Here is an 18,836-nt window from a genome sequence, read left to right as displayed (position 1 = left end):
TATCAATATAAGATATGTACATGCAAATTATCATGAGTGCATGTAAAAGTAAAATACACAATTTTTGTCCATGAAAGCACACTTGTCTACTTGTCTTTTACTCTGAATTGATTTATTTTGTTGATGGATATTGATACTTTTGTGTGGATAAATTAAAGAAACTGACACTATATAAATGGATAAATAGTTGCCTTGTTAACTTAAAATTACTGCAGTATACGTATGTCTTGCATTGCATTTTTTCGCTGAGTACATATATATTTAGACATCTTATCTAAACATCTTGATTTGGGAGAACACACGCATACCTATTTGTAAGTCGTCTTGCTACGATGACAAAGTGATATGAAATAATGTTATACTGGTGATTGTTGGCGTTCCAAAAAAAAAAAATGAATTGATCTGAGTATGAATATAAATATTTAATGTTGATAAACAGTAACATGTCAAACAAACAATTTTGCAACACAATACATTTTTTTTCGATGTGTTATTCGACTGAAACCCATGGAAATGGTTCTATCAGCGCAAAACTGCATTTTTTCGTAGTTTATATTTTGGTTGCCATGGTAACATTTTTTACGCAAAAAATAATGATTTGATACTCATTCTGGCCACGTCCTCTTTTGAAATTAATATGAAAGTTAAAAGGTTACTAAGCCTGATATATAAATTAAACTTTCTGTAGTTGAAGCAAGACAGGTAAAACACTAATTTTAACATTTTCAAAAATCTTCGGTTTTAAATGTTGTTGGTTACCATGGGTAACATTCAAAATTAAATTGAAATTATGGCATTCAATAAAATTTTCAACCCTTCTGCAATAATATACTTGATGATCAGGTTGATAAATGGATATTTAAATAAGTTTTCGTTATCTTAAGAGTGATAAATGTAGGAAACATTAATTTTTTTGTCATATTCCAAAGTTTCGGTTGCCATGGTAACATAATTAATGTGAAAACATTATTTTTCTTACAAAATTTGAAAAGGTTGTGATCTAAAGTTTCTAAATATATATATGGGTTGATTACCAAAATTGTTGATGCAAAAGGGTGAAAAATCACTTTGAAAGAAAATGTCGGATTTTCGGGAACTCTGCTAAAAAATTCTTGGGAGTTAAGGGGTTAAAGCCATCACATGAACCTTAAAATGAACCCCTGGGGTCGTAAGAAGGTGGGGATAGGATAAATAGGAGGGACCCGGGGGATGTGGAGGCTCTTGGTACCCATAGGACCATAAGAAGGTGGGTATAGGAGAAATAGGGAGGGACCCGGGGGATGTGGAGGCTCTTGGTAGCCCTGGGGCCGTAAGAAGGTGGGGATAGGATAAATAAGAGGGACCCGGGGGATGTGGAGGCTCTTGGTACCCATGCGGCCATAAGAAGGTGGGGATAGGAGAAATAAGAGGGACTCGGGGGAGGCGGAGGCTCTTGGTACCCCTGGGGAGTCGTAAGAAGGTGGGGATAGGAGAAATAAGGGGATCCGGGGGATGTGGAGGCTCTCGGTACCCCTGGGGCCGTAAGAAGGTGGGGATAGGAGACATAGTAGTAGGTCATACTAAGTAGAGAAAACTGGAATTGCCTGAAGACAGAATATAAATGCTCAATAAATCAAAACGACAGGCAGCCATCTTGTGAAAATAAGAGGGACAAGGAGGATGTCTCACGAATCAAAATGGACAGGCAGCCATCTTTGATTTTGAGAGTTTGTTAGCATTGTCCGTCAACAATTTCCTGTTACCGACATTTCTAAGAAAATGTTGAAAGGATTTTTTTCAGACATTTATGTTTTCAGTTGATAAGAGTAAAATTATAATTTTGCAAACAACCGAAAGCAGAATTACAGGTTTTCATGTTCTAGGAAAAGACTTTTGTCTTTATAGTTAAACATTACTACTTGTGGAAAGTATCATACTCACGTTGGTGTTGTTTTAAATGTTAAATTGTGTTCATTAGAGAGAACTGATATTGCATACAAACAGCTTAAAACTGGCACAAAGACACCTATACGGTCTGTTGCTCATCCTAAAATCCGTAATCCTCTTACTGCTGCTGGCTATTTAATCTTAAGCTGACAATGCAAGTTAAAAACGTGCATTTGAAATTTAAAAAAAAAAGATAACGAAATATTTTTTCGAAAATTGTTTCTGAGACATCCCCTAGTTATGACAGTGCGGTATCTAAGGAAGTGGCAGCCATTTTTCTTCTGCTCTGCTTAGTAACCTTCACTGGCCAATCCCCTATATAAAGCACGGGACACTTGACACACGTGTGTCATTCTAAACATGTCTTGTCTCAGATACACATGCCCCGATATTGCAAATATCTCTCTCTTACTCTCTCTTACTGCTGCTGGCTATTTAATCTTAAGTATACAATCTGCTAAATATGGATATGAAGTTTGGCAATTGTCTAGAAAAGAATTAATGAAATAAGAGAGAGCCCAAAATGATATTACAAAAAGATGAAAATCTCTTTGATGTGAAAATTGATAATCATATCTATAGTTTATATTTGTCAAATACTACAACACCTGTCATCAACATTGGTACCCCTAAGGCCGTAAGAAGGTGGAGATAGGAGACCTTGTGGTACTGATATGTAGGTCATACTTATTAGAGCAAAACTGGAATCAAATCAAAACGACAGGCAGCCATCTTAGAATCTGACAATGTGATAATTTCTGTTCTAGTTACCTCCCTTGGATACCGTTTGGTAATCTAAATGATGAATTAATTTGCCAAAGTGGTAAAATGTAAACTACAATATTTTACGTTACAACAGTGTGTTATTACCATCCGTCAACAATGCTTGTTACCAATATTTATAAGGAAGTATTGAAAAGATCTTACAAAAAAAATATTGTGAAAACCTAAGTTGCATATGGACATAATTATTATTTTTGCACATAAAGTAGTTTCTAGAAAAAACTCATTATAGTAGCCCATTACCACGTTATTGTCGTTTTAAATTTTGTTCATTAGAAAAAACTGATATGGCATGCAAACTACCATTCTCAATACTCGAGGGGTTCCGATCACTTGCGATCTCTACACCCTGTATAGTGATCCCATTTGCTCTATATGGGTGTGAACTATTGCAAATTGTCTAGAAAAAGTTTGGCGAAATTTTATGTTAAAAAACTGAAAAAAATTCTCGATGTGAAAATTGATAGTTATATTTGTTGTTTATGTCTTTGTCAAATAATACAACACCTGTCGTTACATAGACCAACAATTGTTTAGGCTTACTTCGTCGCATGAGTTACTTCGGTTATGAGTTACTCTAACCCCCAACTGTCTGTACAGTAGCACCATCTGGCGCGGATGATCTTTTAATCTTATCATCCAGAAGCCGTTAAAAGTATGTAAACAAGCTGTAGGGTTACTGTTGGATACTCCATTTGTGATGCACCATCTATAGAAATGTTTAATAAGATGACTACCAATGAGTATTTAAAACTGAAAAAAAAAGATGTTATGGTATACAAATGTTTACATTATCTATATAGTTCCAGTAAATTTCTGTAATCAAATTTTATACGTTTACCAGACCAGCATCCACACAAACAACTTACAAACTGAAAAAAGTACTGAAAGATCGTACTGCATTTTATTCTAAACACTCTCTGTTCAAGGAAGACAAATTCGGAATTACATACTCGTAGAAGTAAAACGTCTCCTTCCTTGACAAATACCAAACACAATGTGCATGATTGATATCTTCAGGAATGCTGTTTAAAGAGTTTTTATAAAACTTTTTATTTCTATTATTATTAGTATTGTACCTCCTAGTAAAATATTTGATTTCTACTGTTTTATTTTCGCTTTGTTAGCGTGCAGACAGACAAAAAATGTTTTCTACATTAGCATTTATGTAAATTAGACTATGAGCCTTTTGCTGAAAACCATAAATGGTAAACAATCCATTTATTGTAACAGTTGCTTGTGTGATAATTTTATTTTATTTGTACTGAACGTTTTTAGATCAACAATTATGTCTTGTATTAATAGTTGTAACAGTGATAATTCTGGCATTACACACAAATGATCCTTTGGGAGATTAGATATGTTGAACAGGAAATAAAGATTATTATTATTGTTACTATTGTATTTATGTGTGTTATCGTCTGTAAGCTGTGCTTAAAATGTTTGTGGTTTAAGTGTCGAGTTACCTGTAATGTACACGTACAGCAAATGGTATACATGCGTGTATAATACATTTCAAGGAAGTATGTCACTGGAAAATCCCACTGTCTCCATAGCTTAAGTCATACGGGTATAGGGAAAACCCATGTATTCAGTGATCTGTGTAAAGTTGACCACGCCTACTTGTGTATAGACATTGACATACATTGTAGTTTAATTTTCATAAACTCGACTTTATAAGTATCATCTGTGTAGGTAAGCGTTATCGTCTGTTATTTGTTCTTTAAAATATTTTCATCGCGATTTTACTAACGTGTTACCTGTAATGACAATAAAACAAAACATATGTATACAAGCATGTGCAACTTAATTGGATGATTTGAGAAGATGTGTCACGTGAACATTTATTAGCTGTTCCTATATTTAAAGCAGTACGTCACTGGAAATTTCCACTGTCCCCGTATCTTATTGGGTGCAGCTACAGGCAAGTCAGTTTGACGTACTTTACTTGTGTCGAAGAAAGATGTGTGTCTTATAACAGTTACCCGTGAAAAGTTACCTACATCTATCAGTGTATGTAAATCGAACCTGAGATCTCTACAACCTGTGAATAATGGACTTTTGGTAGCCAGCGTTAGATCTAAACTGACATTTTGAACGTCAAACTCCTGTGTTTTTAAAGAGACTATAAGGCCAATCTATAATGTCGCCAAAACGTTTTCCGGATGTGTTGTGCCTTCTGGGCTGTGTATATAAATCGAGCCTGAGATCTCTACAACCTGTGAATAATGACTTTTGGTAACACTTGATTGGATCAGCGTTAGATGTAAACTGACATTTTTATGAAACTGTAAGGTCACCAAAACGTGCTGTGTATATAAATCGAGCCTGAGATCTTTACAACTATGAATAATGACAACTACATATATATATATATATATATATATATATATATATATATATATATATAATGGTGCTTGACTAACCGAACATTTTAAAGACAACTGTGAGATCAACAAAATAGGTAAGTGGCAATTATGCAATCATACAAAATACCAGTATTCAATATCAGAAACATATATACATAGAGAATGGAAACTCTTTCTTTGTCTTTGTTGACACATAGAAGGACATCCGGTTCCCTTAGCTAACTAATTTTAAGTGTATTATTTTATTGTATTATTTCTGCATTAATAAAAAAATTAAACATTATATCATGGTTTGATATGACCAATTGTCACGCTTAATATGATTTAATATGATTTTTGAAAAGCATGAAAATCAGCATTTTACCTGGTTTTCGCAAATTAGACATTCAAAACCGGAAGTGCATTTTGTTTTATTAATATTCTAGTTAACATATTATGTTTTCTTTCCAAAATCGTACTCAAACCATCTGCAAATTACTTAACTTTTGTAATATATCAAAATTATTCTCCTGTATTTGACTATTTAATAGTTTATCTATAAGCCCCTAAAGCACATACAGAGGTACATCTGCCGCTCGTAAAAATGGCGGAGTTGCCAATCTCTGTAATATATATGTTTCTGTCAATACGCTATAGTTTGTAACACCTTAATTGTCCTTTGACGGATATTAGTTTCATAAAGAGGAAATAAAGGGAAGTTGGGAAGTTGTAAGACCTCTGAACCTAAAAGAAAGGAATAGAACAGGAGGAACATGTAGGTCGATATGACCGTACGGAAGACGACACCAGCCTAAATCATTCAATTTTACTTGTAACGAGCATGTTCATTGGCTTCAAAAAATACTTCATCAGGTCATCAAGGGAAAAAATGGCGACAATGCAGTAACAATTTCATAGACAAAAGAGTCCCAAAATGAATTTGGAATTTCGATTATCTGTTTTTGAATTAGTGAAATTGAATTTAATACATTCATTTAAACAGATTTTTTTATGTTATCTAGATATACACAGTAATCTGAGTTTACTCTCACAATTAGCCGTTTTGCGATTTATTTACATCAGACTTATTTTTGTGTTTAATCTCCATAACATAAAAAATCTATGTAAAGGCCCACTACCTTTCCGCAGCAAAACATAAATGTTTCTTAAAAGCATTAATAATACCAGAAAATGTATACCGATGACCTAAGCGGAGGTTTCTGCGTAATATATGATAACAGTGGAGAGTCATTTCACTGTTTTGCCGCCTGGCGCAGTGATAGTCAACTACTGCGCGGTATTTAGCATGACGGCGGGAAACATAAGGCGACCCGCGTTATGAAAATTAACATTTTATTTATTTAAATCAAATTATTCAGAAGGTGGTGATACATGTAGTATTAACGGTAAGTTAATAACTTTTGTGAATCTACAAAATTATCGATCTCGTTTTACCTTCCCATTTTAAAAATTAAAAGCCGTTCCGGAAAGGTAGTGGCGGTTTAAAGAGGTAGTGTAATGTCGAAGCAAACCTTAAATAAAATCATTAACAAACCATTAAAAATACTATAACGCGAAGCAAAAATTTTTCCGGTGCGTCATTTCGCATATACAAGGCGTAAAAGTAATCTCCGTTCAAAAACATACCTTTAGAATTTTCAACTTTAAGGAATTCCCCTTTTTACCGGAAGTGACGTACTGTGAGCAACAGATTGCGTCTGTGACAACACGACTCTTGAAAACATTGCATTATAACTCGTCGCCGCTTTATATTTGAATCTATCTTTTTTACGTACGTATACAGTTTTTGTATGCCTAAGTTTTTTCCGGCAAATGTGAAAAAATGGCATGTTTTCGGCACAAAGGATGACGGTGCATTGTTGCAGCAGGCTGCAGCGGTCTCGGCACGGCCATAGGCCTACATGCACTTTGGATATTTTTTCACCTCGACATTTTTTCCCGATATCTCGGCACTTGTCGGTATCTTTGTCGGTATAATGATAAAGATACATCATAAGCCTAATCTTTAATACCTCACTTATAAATCCTTGTTATATGAAATACTACAGTAGAAATCTAGATCTACTTTTAGTAACCCTTTTATAATTATTTACAGAATACGAACATAAATTGAAAAAAAATAAGATTGATTATAATTTTCGGCACTTGTTCATTTTGAGTTATCACAAATACATGTAAATACATGTACAAGAATATTTCTCTTTTCTTTTAAAATTCTAACCAACGATGTAGATCTAAATCTTATGTAATAAACACACGTGTTACGTGGTACAATTATAATGTACATTGTAGTTCAGACTTCCGAATGTGTCAATTTACGATATATTTATACATATAGATATTCATTAACAATCTTTATGCATGTTATCATTTTTCTTTCTCGTCGGTTAAGATCTGCAGTTATCTCATATCATACAATAATTAGTTAGAACGGCAAATTAAATCCTGAAAAGTAGCTGTCAGTGATTAATAGTTAAAGATGCATGGATGTAAATTATGCTGTCGACAGACTTTTGAAGCGTGTAGTAACTTACAAAATATCGACTTAATCCCGATCTCAAGTACTAGTTAATCTCTCTCCCCCACCCTCTCCCTCTCTCTCTTTCGCTCTCTTACTTATTTCCTATATCATTACAAGTTGTCAAGGAATTTTTTTCCATTTTTCATCTCTTGTTTTATATATTATAATGGTATCACACGAATACTAAGAGTACAAATCAAATTCTTAACCCAATGAATGGGAATAATCTCTATCTTTCTCCCTCTCTCTTACTAGTTTAATGTTCTTGGTGTTTTATGTGAATTCATACTATTTTGGTCCATCATCATGTAATCACGTGACTATTCATTTATGTATGTTTATATTTTCTAAATTTCAGTAGAAGTCACATATAAGTTGGAAAAACTTAATGACTTATCCTTTTGTCATTTTATGTCAATAAAATATGTTTAAACTAAACCATCATTGAAAAGTTTGAGCTTCTAATTTTACTTCAAGATAAAAAATATTAAACAAAAAATTGCATCCCGAAAAAATCCGTGGCACTATATGCAATGAAGTACTGATTACGTATCCACCAAAATCAAATTAATTTATTATTTGTGTTAATTAGATACATGTATAAACATATGCGATTAAACACCAATTATAGTTCAAATGATGAGTATCGTTTATACGGTGGTGGAGCAATAATAAATTGACTGTAATTTATTTTTCTGATATTCACAACTGGAATATTTGCAGCATATTGATAATCGTATCGCTATAAGTCTATAACAACATGATCAAAAGACGTTTGACACGAATACATGCATTTTTATGTAATAAATCTTGTACCGAAGTACATGTATTTGGTTTTAGCGGGAGGTCGTCCATCCTCGATATTCCAGGGGTTCCGATCACTTTCGATCTCTACACCCCTGGACTATCTCATAGTAAAACTGGAGGCAACAGAATAGAACAGGTAATTTAGTCATTTGATGTACATCAAAAGAGCCGTATAACGGCACACTGTGGTTGACTGTGTGGCTTTGATGTTAGGCGTCGATCTCTCTGTAGTCTTCAAAGGAAATCTTTGCTAGCCTGTGATTGGTCAAATGTTTCCCTCTGAGCTGCCTTCAATTTCATTATGAGATAGTCCAGGGGTGTAGAGATCGTAAGTGATCGGAACCCCTGGAATATCGAGGATGGAGGTCGCCGTACTCATGCGACGACAGAGGCCCCGCCCCCCGCCATAGCATTGGCTACTAGCCTCGATCTTCACATGTCAGTCAATTATAATTACCAACTGATTGACTCCGTGCTCCTGACGAATACACTCAGATTTATTTCTGTAACCAAACCGAAGTATATGATATGCAATGTGTCGCTATAAAGAAATCTTCAAGTATATTTGCAAAAACGTTAATTTACGTTCCGGGACTTGTATTTTGGCATAACCAGAACAAAATACCTATCGATGTAAAATTTACTTAATTTGATGTATACGCCGTAAACTCGCAATGAAAGGAGTAAATAATGAACAGCGAACTTTAAGTTGATTGCTGTAAAATCTTGCGGTATTGGAAATTAAAGCTCAGATATGTCATAGTCTGAGGCAAGTACATGTCGTCTCAGTAACAACTTACAAATGTACCTAGCTTAAGTCAACATTTTATGCAGGGAGAACGTGGTAAATTTTCTTGTACATATATGTTTGTGGTAAAAAACTGAAAAGTTAAGTGTATTGGGCCTTTGACATTGTCGAAATCAATTCTTTACGTTTGCAAATTGCAATTAATTGTAAAATCAGATTTCCTGGTATTGTATAATTTTTTAATATATTTCATGCATTTGACATATTTTCTAGTTGATTGTCACAGTTTTCGTTTTTAATTAAATTCCGTACGATCGTAGATAAAAATTGCAGATTCCATAATAATGGTATTATTTTCCGATGTCTATTTGATTTATATTTAATGTTACATGCATTTTTATCGCCAGCGGAACATGATATTGACGTCAATTTTTTGTTAAGCACTAACGACAGAATTTATGGAAAATTCGTTGAAAAAAGAACGTGAAATTCGACTGAAAATTAGTCTAAATGCATTAAGTATCTTATATATAATAGAAGTATCAATAATATACTAAAACGAACATTCTTAAAAGTGTGCAAAAATAGCGATTTCCCCTCATAAAAAGCTATGTCCTCGTTCGCGGTACCGCCAGGTGGTCGCTCTCACTGCCTTGAATGTTGCTCATATGACGTCACAATACTAAGAACCCAAACCGGAAGTTGCGTTGATTGTTTTTCAAACAGGTGCAAATGGGCAAATTTCGATCTTGAATATCTCGAAGATTTCTGGATCGATTTTCATAATTATTTTTTTGTTTTTGTTGGATTAAATTTTTCTTTCAGAATAAATGAAGGAACATTTCCATTACACTACCTCTTTAAGTAAATCGTTAAAGGGCCACTACCTTTCCGAAACGGCTTTTAATTTTTAAGATAGGAATGTAAAACGAAATCGATAATTTTGTAGAGTCGTAGAAGTTATTAACTATACGTTTATTAGCACACTTATCATCACCTTCAGAACTGTTTAATTAGAATAAATAAAATGTTAATTTTCATAACGCGGGTCGTTTTATGTTTCCCGCCGTCGTCCTAAATGCCGCGCGGTAGTTGACTATCACTGCGCCAGACGGCAAAACAGCGAAATGAATCTCCACTGTTATCGTACATTAGACAGAAAATCTTGCATATGTTTGGTGTTGTAACCTTATCTTAAGTCAATCGACATATATTTCCTTTTGTTATTAATGTTTTTAAGAAACCTTTAAATTTTGCTCCGGAAAGGTAGTGGGCCTTTAAATTGATGTACAGAATAAACGGGAGGGTGTGAAACGAGCACGGCCTTTGTTACATCAGTAGTACACTGCAGTCAGTAAAATGTATAAAGCTTACAGTTTAACAAGCAGTTTCAAAGCTTGTATGGTGAAATATTAGCAGTTTTCAGTGACTGAAGTTAAAATTGGACTGCTGAGAACTAGCCTACCTAATATTGCTGATAATTGCTTATATTAGCATACTTTCTTTACATGTCACACGGTAATCCAATAATATTAGACGTCGATATTGAGAAACTTCTGATGGACAGTTAGACACGGCGTAATGATCAAAAGTGTCTCGTCGTGCTGTAGGCTACCGCTAACATTGTTGGAGTATTTGACATGGGTGGTCATTTCATGTAGGATCATTATTGAATCCTTGGATAATCTATTTTTGCCGGACACTACTGTCCACAGGGACCTGGCATGAATTTCTAAGCAGTATTTATATATAAATTAATATGAATATATGAATAGCGGAGACCCTATTTCGACGAAACTTTTTTCTATTTCAGCTGCAATCTTCTGCATAACAGAAGGCTTTGTAGAAAAAATACCAGTTTTGTTTGCTTTCGGCAGTTTGTCGTGCAAGGTAGGCTACTCGTAGACAATTTCTCATCACCAATCAATGCAACAGGAATTTAAACAGGAAGTAAACTTCTTTGTGGAATCCTTTTATAGACTTCTGGTCTTCTCCTTTTACATCAAAGTATGCATTCTGCATTCCGGAATAAAGGATCCTTCCGTGGTAAGAGAATAGAGCATTGCTCCATCAATGCCCATCTACCTTCCAATTATTTTTTTTTTCTAATTGACAGGCAGTGATTTACGGGACGCGTTAGGACGCGTCCATTTCAGTTGGGACGCATCATTTTTTTTAACTAGTTTGCGTCTGTGAACGCATCCCGATTTCAGTGGCGAAATCCCACAATTTTTGGGGACTTCTTAATCGAATGCACCCGAAAATTTGCAATCGAAGGCACCCGAGAAATGGCGACCTTGACAGGTGAGTCGGCTGGCCGAGAACACAGGTAAACTAACCGAGGTACGGACGCAAAACGCCAACAAGGCATGAAAATTGGATCATGAATGGCAATCAACAATTAACTAACACCCTCAAGCAGCTGCACAATCAATATCTTGGGTCATATCAGTAGGTATTTTTGGCACATGACCGACTTTTCGGACTTTACCAACAATTCCAGTCGGCTTTCACACAAGAACAGAATACAACCATACCTGACAAAGGACCTTCACCACACCCAATTATGCCAGACATCCCACATAACACAACAGGGCATACACAAACTACTGAACAATATAAAACCCGCATAAAGAGCAACTGGCCCCGACAACATCCATGGCAGAATATTGAATGAACTCAAAGACATCACAGCGCTCCAATCCTTACACAAAATATTTACATGCTCACTCTCACCACAGGAACACTTCCCCACGACTGGAAACACGCAAATGTCAATCCCATTTACAAAAAAGGCGACAAATACAATCCCGCAAACTACAGACCAATATCACTCAACACATTGCAAATCACATTGCAAATTAATGGAACATATAATTCACACAGCGCCACCATGTCACATCTGGAAAACAACAACATAACTTTACGACAAACAACACGGCTTTAGACCTTCCAGATCGTCGTGCGAAACCCCCAACTGGCCAGCGTTCATACACGATATTGGATGTACCAATTTCAGAATATGTTTGATTTTTAATTTTTTATGCATGGTTCAAAACAGGGGCTCCCCACTTTATAAAAATATAGGCCGGGGCCAGGCTGCTCTTCTCCGGTCTGCTACCTCAGCCCCATCATTTGTACAATTTTGAATCCCCACCTTATAAGGATGCTACCATTGCATTATGGGTACTATCCCATGCTCAGTTTCAAAGAAGAAGTCGTTTATATGAAAAAATAGCCAAATTGACCCCTTTTGGCCCCGCCCCTCAGGCCACACGGGGAGGGTCAGCCCCATCATTTGTACAATTTTGAATCCCCACCCTACAAGGATTCTACCATTGCATTATGGGTACTATCCCATGCTCAGTTTCAAAGAAGAAGTCATTTATATGTAAATAGCCCAATTGACCCCTTTTGGCCCCGCCCCTCAGGCCCCTGGGGAGGGTCAGCCCCATCATTTGTACAATTTTGAATCCCCACCCTACAAGGCTTCTACCATTGCATTATGATTACTATCCCATGCTTTGTTTCAGAGAAGAAGTCGTTTATGTGAAAATAGCCAAATTGACCCCTTTTGTACCCTGCCTCTCAGGCCCTCGAGGGATCAGCCCCATCATTTGTACAATTTTGAATCCCCACCCTATAAGGATGCTACGATTGCATAATGAATGTTCTCCCCATGCTCAGTTGCAGAGAAGAAAATGGTTTATATAGAAATAGCCAAATTGACCCCTTTTGACCCCCGCCCCTCAGGCTTTCGAGTGATCAGCCCCATCATTTGTACAATTTTGAATACCCACCCTACAAGGATGCTATGTTTGCATTATGAGTGCTATCCCATGCATAGTTTCAGAGAAGTTGTTTATATTGAAATAGCCAAATTGCCCTCTTTTGACCCCGCCCCTCAGGCCCCCGGGGGGGTCAGCCCCATCATTTGTACAATTTTGAATCCCCACCTTATAAGGATGCTACCATTGCATTTATGGGTACTATCCCATGCTCAGTTTCAGAGAAGAAGTCGTTTATATGGAAATAGCCAAATTGACTCCTTTTTGCCCCGCCCCTCAGGCTCCTGGGGGGTCAGCCCCATCATTTGTACAAATATTCAGTCAGCAACCCATAAGGATGCTACCAGTCAAATTTTGTTGAATTCAGACCAGCGGTTATGGAGAAGAAGTCGATTGTTGACGGACAGACGGACGGACGGACGACGGACGCCACGGTATGGCATAAGCTCACCTTGGTCCTTCGGACCAGGTGAGCTAAGAATTAAGGAACTTTGTTGCGGTTAATATGGTGTTATATCGTCCTTGTAGAATTTAAAAATTAAAATGAGGGCATAGACAAACAGGCCCATGATTGATATTTATATGATTTACAGATATCGCAGTCCTAATCGTGTGTGATACAAACTCTACGGAGCTTATATTCATTGTTAACACATTCGACAATAACTAAAGTTCTTATATCTAGTGACATTAAGTCTATTAGACTCTGTTATTGCTGATATCTAAAGCAGGATGTCATAGTATATTTATATGCAAAGGAAGATAACTAGTAAGTTGTTGACCAGATCAAAGAAGATGAAATACTTGGAAGTTATTCATTTTAATTAATAACTAGTAATTTATCAAAGAAGATGAAATACTTACCACAAGTTGTAAGTTTCAGATATTTCACCAATATGGCCTTGAAAGAGCGCTTCATCAAATATGTTTTAGGCCAACTGATATCTGAATACCGGTAATTTAGGCTTTTTAGGTCATCTGACCCAGATGACCTATAGTCGTCATGTTTCGTCCGTCGTGCGCCATGCACCGTGCGTTTAACTTTTCACATTTTGAACTTCTTCTACCAGTGCGATTTAGCTGAAACTTAATATAATTCTGACATGGTCTCGACCAAGTATTGTTATTTTTCGGTCGATCCAGAAATCCAAGATGGCCACCACAGCCGCCATCTTGAAAACACATTTTGAACTTCTTCTCAAGTTCTACTGGTGCGATTTAGCTGAAACTTGCATGAAATGATCCTGACGAGGTCCCGACAAAGTGTTGTTATTTTTCGGGTATATCCAAAAATCCAAGATGGCCACCACAGCCGCCATCATGAAAACACATTTTGAACTTCTTCTGAAGTTCTACCACTGCGATTTAGCTGAAACGTGCATGAAATGTTCCTGACATGGTCCCGACGAAGTGTTGTTATTTTTACAGACACAGTAACAGGTCTATACTACTTTGAGTTATTGGCAAGAAGTTGTTTAAATTCTATTTGACCTCTGTGATCTTGAATAACGGTCAAGGTCATTTATTTCAACATATTTGGTAGCCATTCATCTCAGTATGATGCAATTTAAAAATCTCTATGCCTTTAAGTTATTGACAAAAAGATTTCAGCCTATTATAACCCGTGACCTTGAAAGAAAGTCAATGTTGTTCATTAGTCATCTGACCTGAAGGATTAATATGAGCTATAGTCATCATGATTCGTCCGTCGTCGCTCTGCCGTGCGCCCGTGCACCGTCTGTAAACTTTTTATTCAAACCGACTTTTTCTCAATAACCAAAAGGCCCAGGGTACTGATATTGGGCCTGTAGTATGCTGGAATGAATGACCTTGACCTTCATTCAAGATCACGAGGGGTAAAAAAGGCTGAAATCTTTAAATGACTTCTTCTCATTAACAAAAAGGCCCAGGGTACTGATATTGGGCCTGTAGCATGCTGGGATGAAATGCTACAAAGTTTATTTTAAATGAATGACCTTGACCTTCATTCAAGGTCACAGGGATCAAAATGGCTAAAATCTTTAAACAACTTTTTGTGAATAACTAAGAGACCTAGATACCTGATATTGGGCCTGTGACCTGCTGGGACGAAGGGCTACCAAGTTTGTTCAAATGAATGACCTTGACCTTCATTTAAGATCACAGGGGTCGAATAGGCTAAACTCATTAAACAACCCCTGTATGATAACTAAGACCCTGGGTAGTAATAGTTGACCTGTAGCATGCTTTGATAAAGGGCTATCAAGTTTGTTCAAATTAATGACCTTGATCTTCATTCAAGGTCACAGGGGTTAAAATATGTTACAATCGTTAAACATACAACTTACTGTGTATTTCAGTTCTACTACATATTAGATTAACAGTCAGATGACTGTTAAGGCCTATTGGGGCTCTTGTCATAGCATATTACAGTCACATTATCAGGTCTCTAGGCATCTTAGTCATAGACAAGAAGTGTTTATAGATTTAAGGCTTTTGACCTCATGTTTAATGCAACCAAGTAACAATGATCCATATATGTTGTTGTCTAATGTAATTTACTTTAATTGTTTCAGATGTTGATGGTGTAAATACTACATGCGTATGAAGTGCATTATGATGGAGAAGACAGACCATAGCTTGTTGATCATCTGTTACACATTTTCCTCCGACTGTTTTCCTCTTCTGTTGTGTTTGTTGATTTAGAGTTCCTCCTACGTTACCTCCTGTACTACTGAGGTTATACAAATAACAGGTATGTAAAATCACTGATAGCATATACCGTAAATACATTTTAGTTACAGTGATAGCTAATAAAGCAACACAATTTTCGGTATGTATGAACTTACTGGAAAAAAACGAAAACAGTAATTGCATGCTCAATCACTACAATTCTAGGTCACTACCATTACTCGGTCCAAAACCACTGATACGTATATGGCTAATGAAGCAACACAATTATGTATTAACTGACATAGCCGATTCTCAGTTAATTTACCAATGAGTGGACACTACAAATGCGTGGTCACAACCAATGCTTCGACACTACTAATGCTCGGTCACTTCAAGTGCTCGGTCACTACTAATGATCGGTCACTACTAATGCTTGGTCACTACTAATGCTCGGTCACTACTTATGCTTGCCCACTACCAGTGATCGGTCACTACCAATGATCGGTCACTACCAATGCTCGGGTCACAACCAGTGACTGGTCACTAATTAATACAACGGTCACATACTAATGCTCGGTCACTTCCATACTTGGTCACTACTAATAGTGGGTCACTACCAATGCTGGTATCTACCAATGCTCGTTACTACAAATGCTCTGTCACTGCTAATGATCGATCACTACCAATAGCAACGGTGACTAACATAGTTTTAGCCGGTTCACTGCCAAATCTTCGGACTCCGCAACCCGATGGCCTCGATCACTAATTCATATCTCCGGTAACTTTAACAAATGTGTAGTCCACTACTAATACTCGGTTAATTTTCTGTGCATCTCTTCCAACAAAAATCTTATTGTTTCAGGTCCAATTTCATATCACACAAAGCCACCACGTCAATGTACATTTTCCAATGCCGGGTGTCTATCAATAAGATGTCAATAACAAATGCGCATGTCATTACCACTATGGCTACTATTCTTCCAATACTCAGTCACTACAATTGCTCGGTCACTACACAGTGCTCGTTCACTTATTAATGCTCAGGTCACTACACCAATGTTTCGGTCATTATTAATGCTTCAGATCACCTGCCAATGTGTGATCATTACCAGTGCACAGTCATTACCAATGCTCCGGTCACTACCAATGTTTGGTCACTATTAATTCTTGGTCACTACCAAACCTTGGTCACTACCAGTGCTCGATCACTACCAATGCTCGGTCAACTACCAATGCTCAGTCACTACCAATGCTCAGTCACTAACCAATGCTCAGTTCACTAGCCAATGCTCGGTCACTACCAATGCTCGGTCACTTCCAATGCTACAGTCCGACTACCGATGCTTGGTCACTCTCCGATGCTCGGTCACAACCAATCTCGTGCCTACCAATGCTCGATCACTACTTCCGATGCTCAAATGCTCGCTACTACCGATGCTCGGGGGACTCACTACTCAATCGCTTGGATCACTACCAATGCTCGGTCACTACCAATGCTCTGTCGCTGACCTTACCAATGCTCTGTCAAATACTCAAATGTAACAAGCACTACCATCATATTTACAACTGTAAGTAAAAACAGTTTGGATGCAAGGGACCTGGTTGAAGGTCACATTTTTCATAACACATATCACTTAATCAGTTTCTCCCGATTTTTTCCGCATTCACACGTTAATAGATATTTTAATTTGGTATTTTAAATTTTGGGGTTATTTTTTCGGTCTAAAAAAGGTGTTTGAAACGTAATTCCACAATCTACAATACTTCAATAAATTGTTTAAGTCAATATAACTTGAGGTCCTGATACATGTGTTTGATTCATTAGCATGTACCATTCGTAGGCCTTTTAGTGCTCTAATAAAATGAACGTTAACATTCAATGTAAGTCCAAGGGTATCAATCTTATTAAAAAACTTTAAAAAAATTAATATTTATCCAGCATTTAAGAGACCTACAGACCATGACACTTTGACTGACATGCTGGCAAATTTTTTTTTTTTTTTTTTTGATGATAGACTATCAAATAAGGAAAAATGTCCAGCTGACCTTTGAACAATACCGAAAACTGAGACCCAATATACCTGATGTTCTATATATTATTGTAACATGTAATTATTAGATGTATTGACGACTTGGTTCAATTTTACTTGCATGTTTACAGACAACAAGGGCAAGTTTCCGCGGTAATATTCTGTAACTATTCAAAACTTATTTTATCGGAATTGAAAAAACATGTCACCTATAACAATCTCTAATCTAAAATGTTCTTCTTTATTTTTTCAGCTTCTGATATACTGGAAGGCTGCACAGCTTTATAAAATGGCCCAGCAGATACCCATCCTCAAACCGAGACCACACAATTTTGCCCGTCTGTCTCGACATTGTGCTGGATGACTGTTAGCGATATCCTAGCGTGATGTTTCTGGGCACCCATATTCCTATGCCGGACTCCAAGACATACCCAAAAGACAAAAACATCATCCTTAGACAGATAGCCTTATAAGCCGCCAGTTGTCGATTCTAGTTACCCTTCTGGCAACGTGTTTCCTAAGTACCCTTAAAGATCTCGACTTTAGCCCCTTTTCTTCCCACCTATATACTAGACCTTGTTCCGAAACATCCAGGGTATCATCATTTCCACCTCCTACAAATGGGGGGGGTTAAGGAAAAAAACCAGACAGCTACAGACCGGGTCACTGGCAGAGACAATATTGACAAGGCTGATGAGTCCTAAGGAATGAGGCTTATGGACAACCTAACAAAAAAAGCAATCCTCTGGACACGATTCGAGACTTCCGTCGGTACTCTGGGACAACCATCCGTCTGTGTGTATCTGAAATAGACAACAAGGAGCTGCGCTGTCCGGGAGATACATATGACGCAGAGAGTAGAGACTCAAACTGTTGAAATGTGGGACTATGGACGCCAGGACACTGAGTAAGGAGTATATAGAGTATTAACTGATAAAAAACAGCGGGATGAAATTTGCAGGCTTGTGATGTTGAGGAGCCTGACGGAGGTAAGTTTTGTCACAGTCAAGATTTTTTTTACTATAGAAAAGCAATGAAATTAGGTAACGATTAATTCTGCGATTTAACTCCATGGTGATCCGCAAATTATTATATAAATTATGAATAGATATTAATGAAACTTGGCGCGACTAGTTTGATCTTACTTCATCAAATCAAAGGGGAAGATCAATCTGTATGTTCGCGTTACCTGTCCTGCTGACATAACTATTG

The sequence above is a fragment of the Argopecten irradians genome, unplaced genomic scaffold (genome assembly GCF_041381155.1).
Source record: "Argopecten irradians isolate NY unplaced genomic scaffold, Ai_NY scaffold_0483, whole genome shotgun sequence".
NCBI classification, from domain to species: Eukaryota; Metazoa; Mollusca; class Bivalvia; order Pectinida; family Pectinidae; genus Argopecten; species Argopecten irradians.
Note: the sequence above shows the minus strand (reverse complement) of the source record.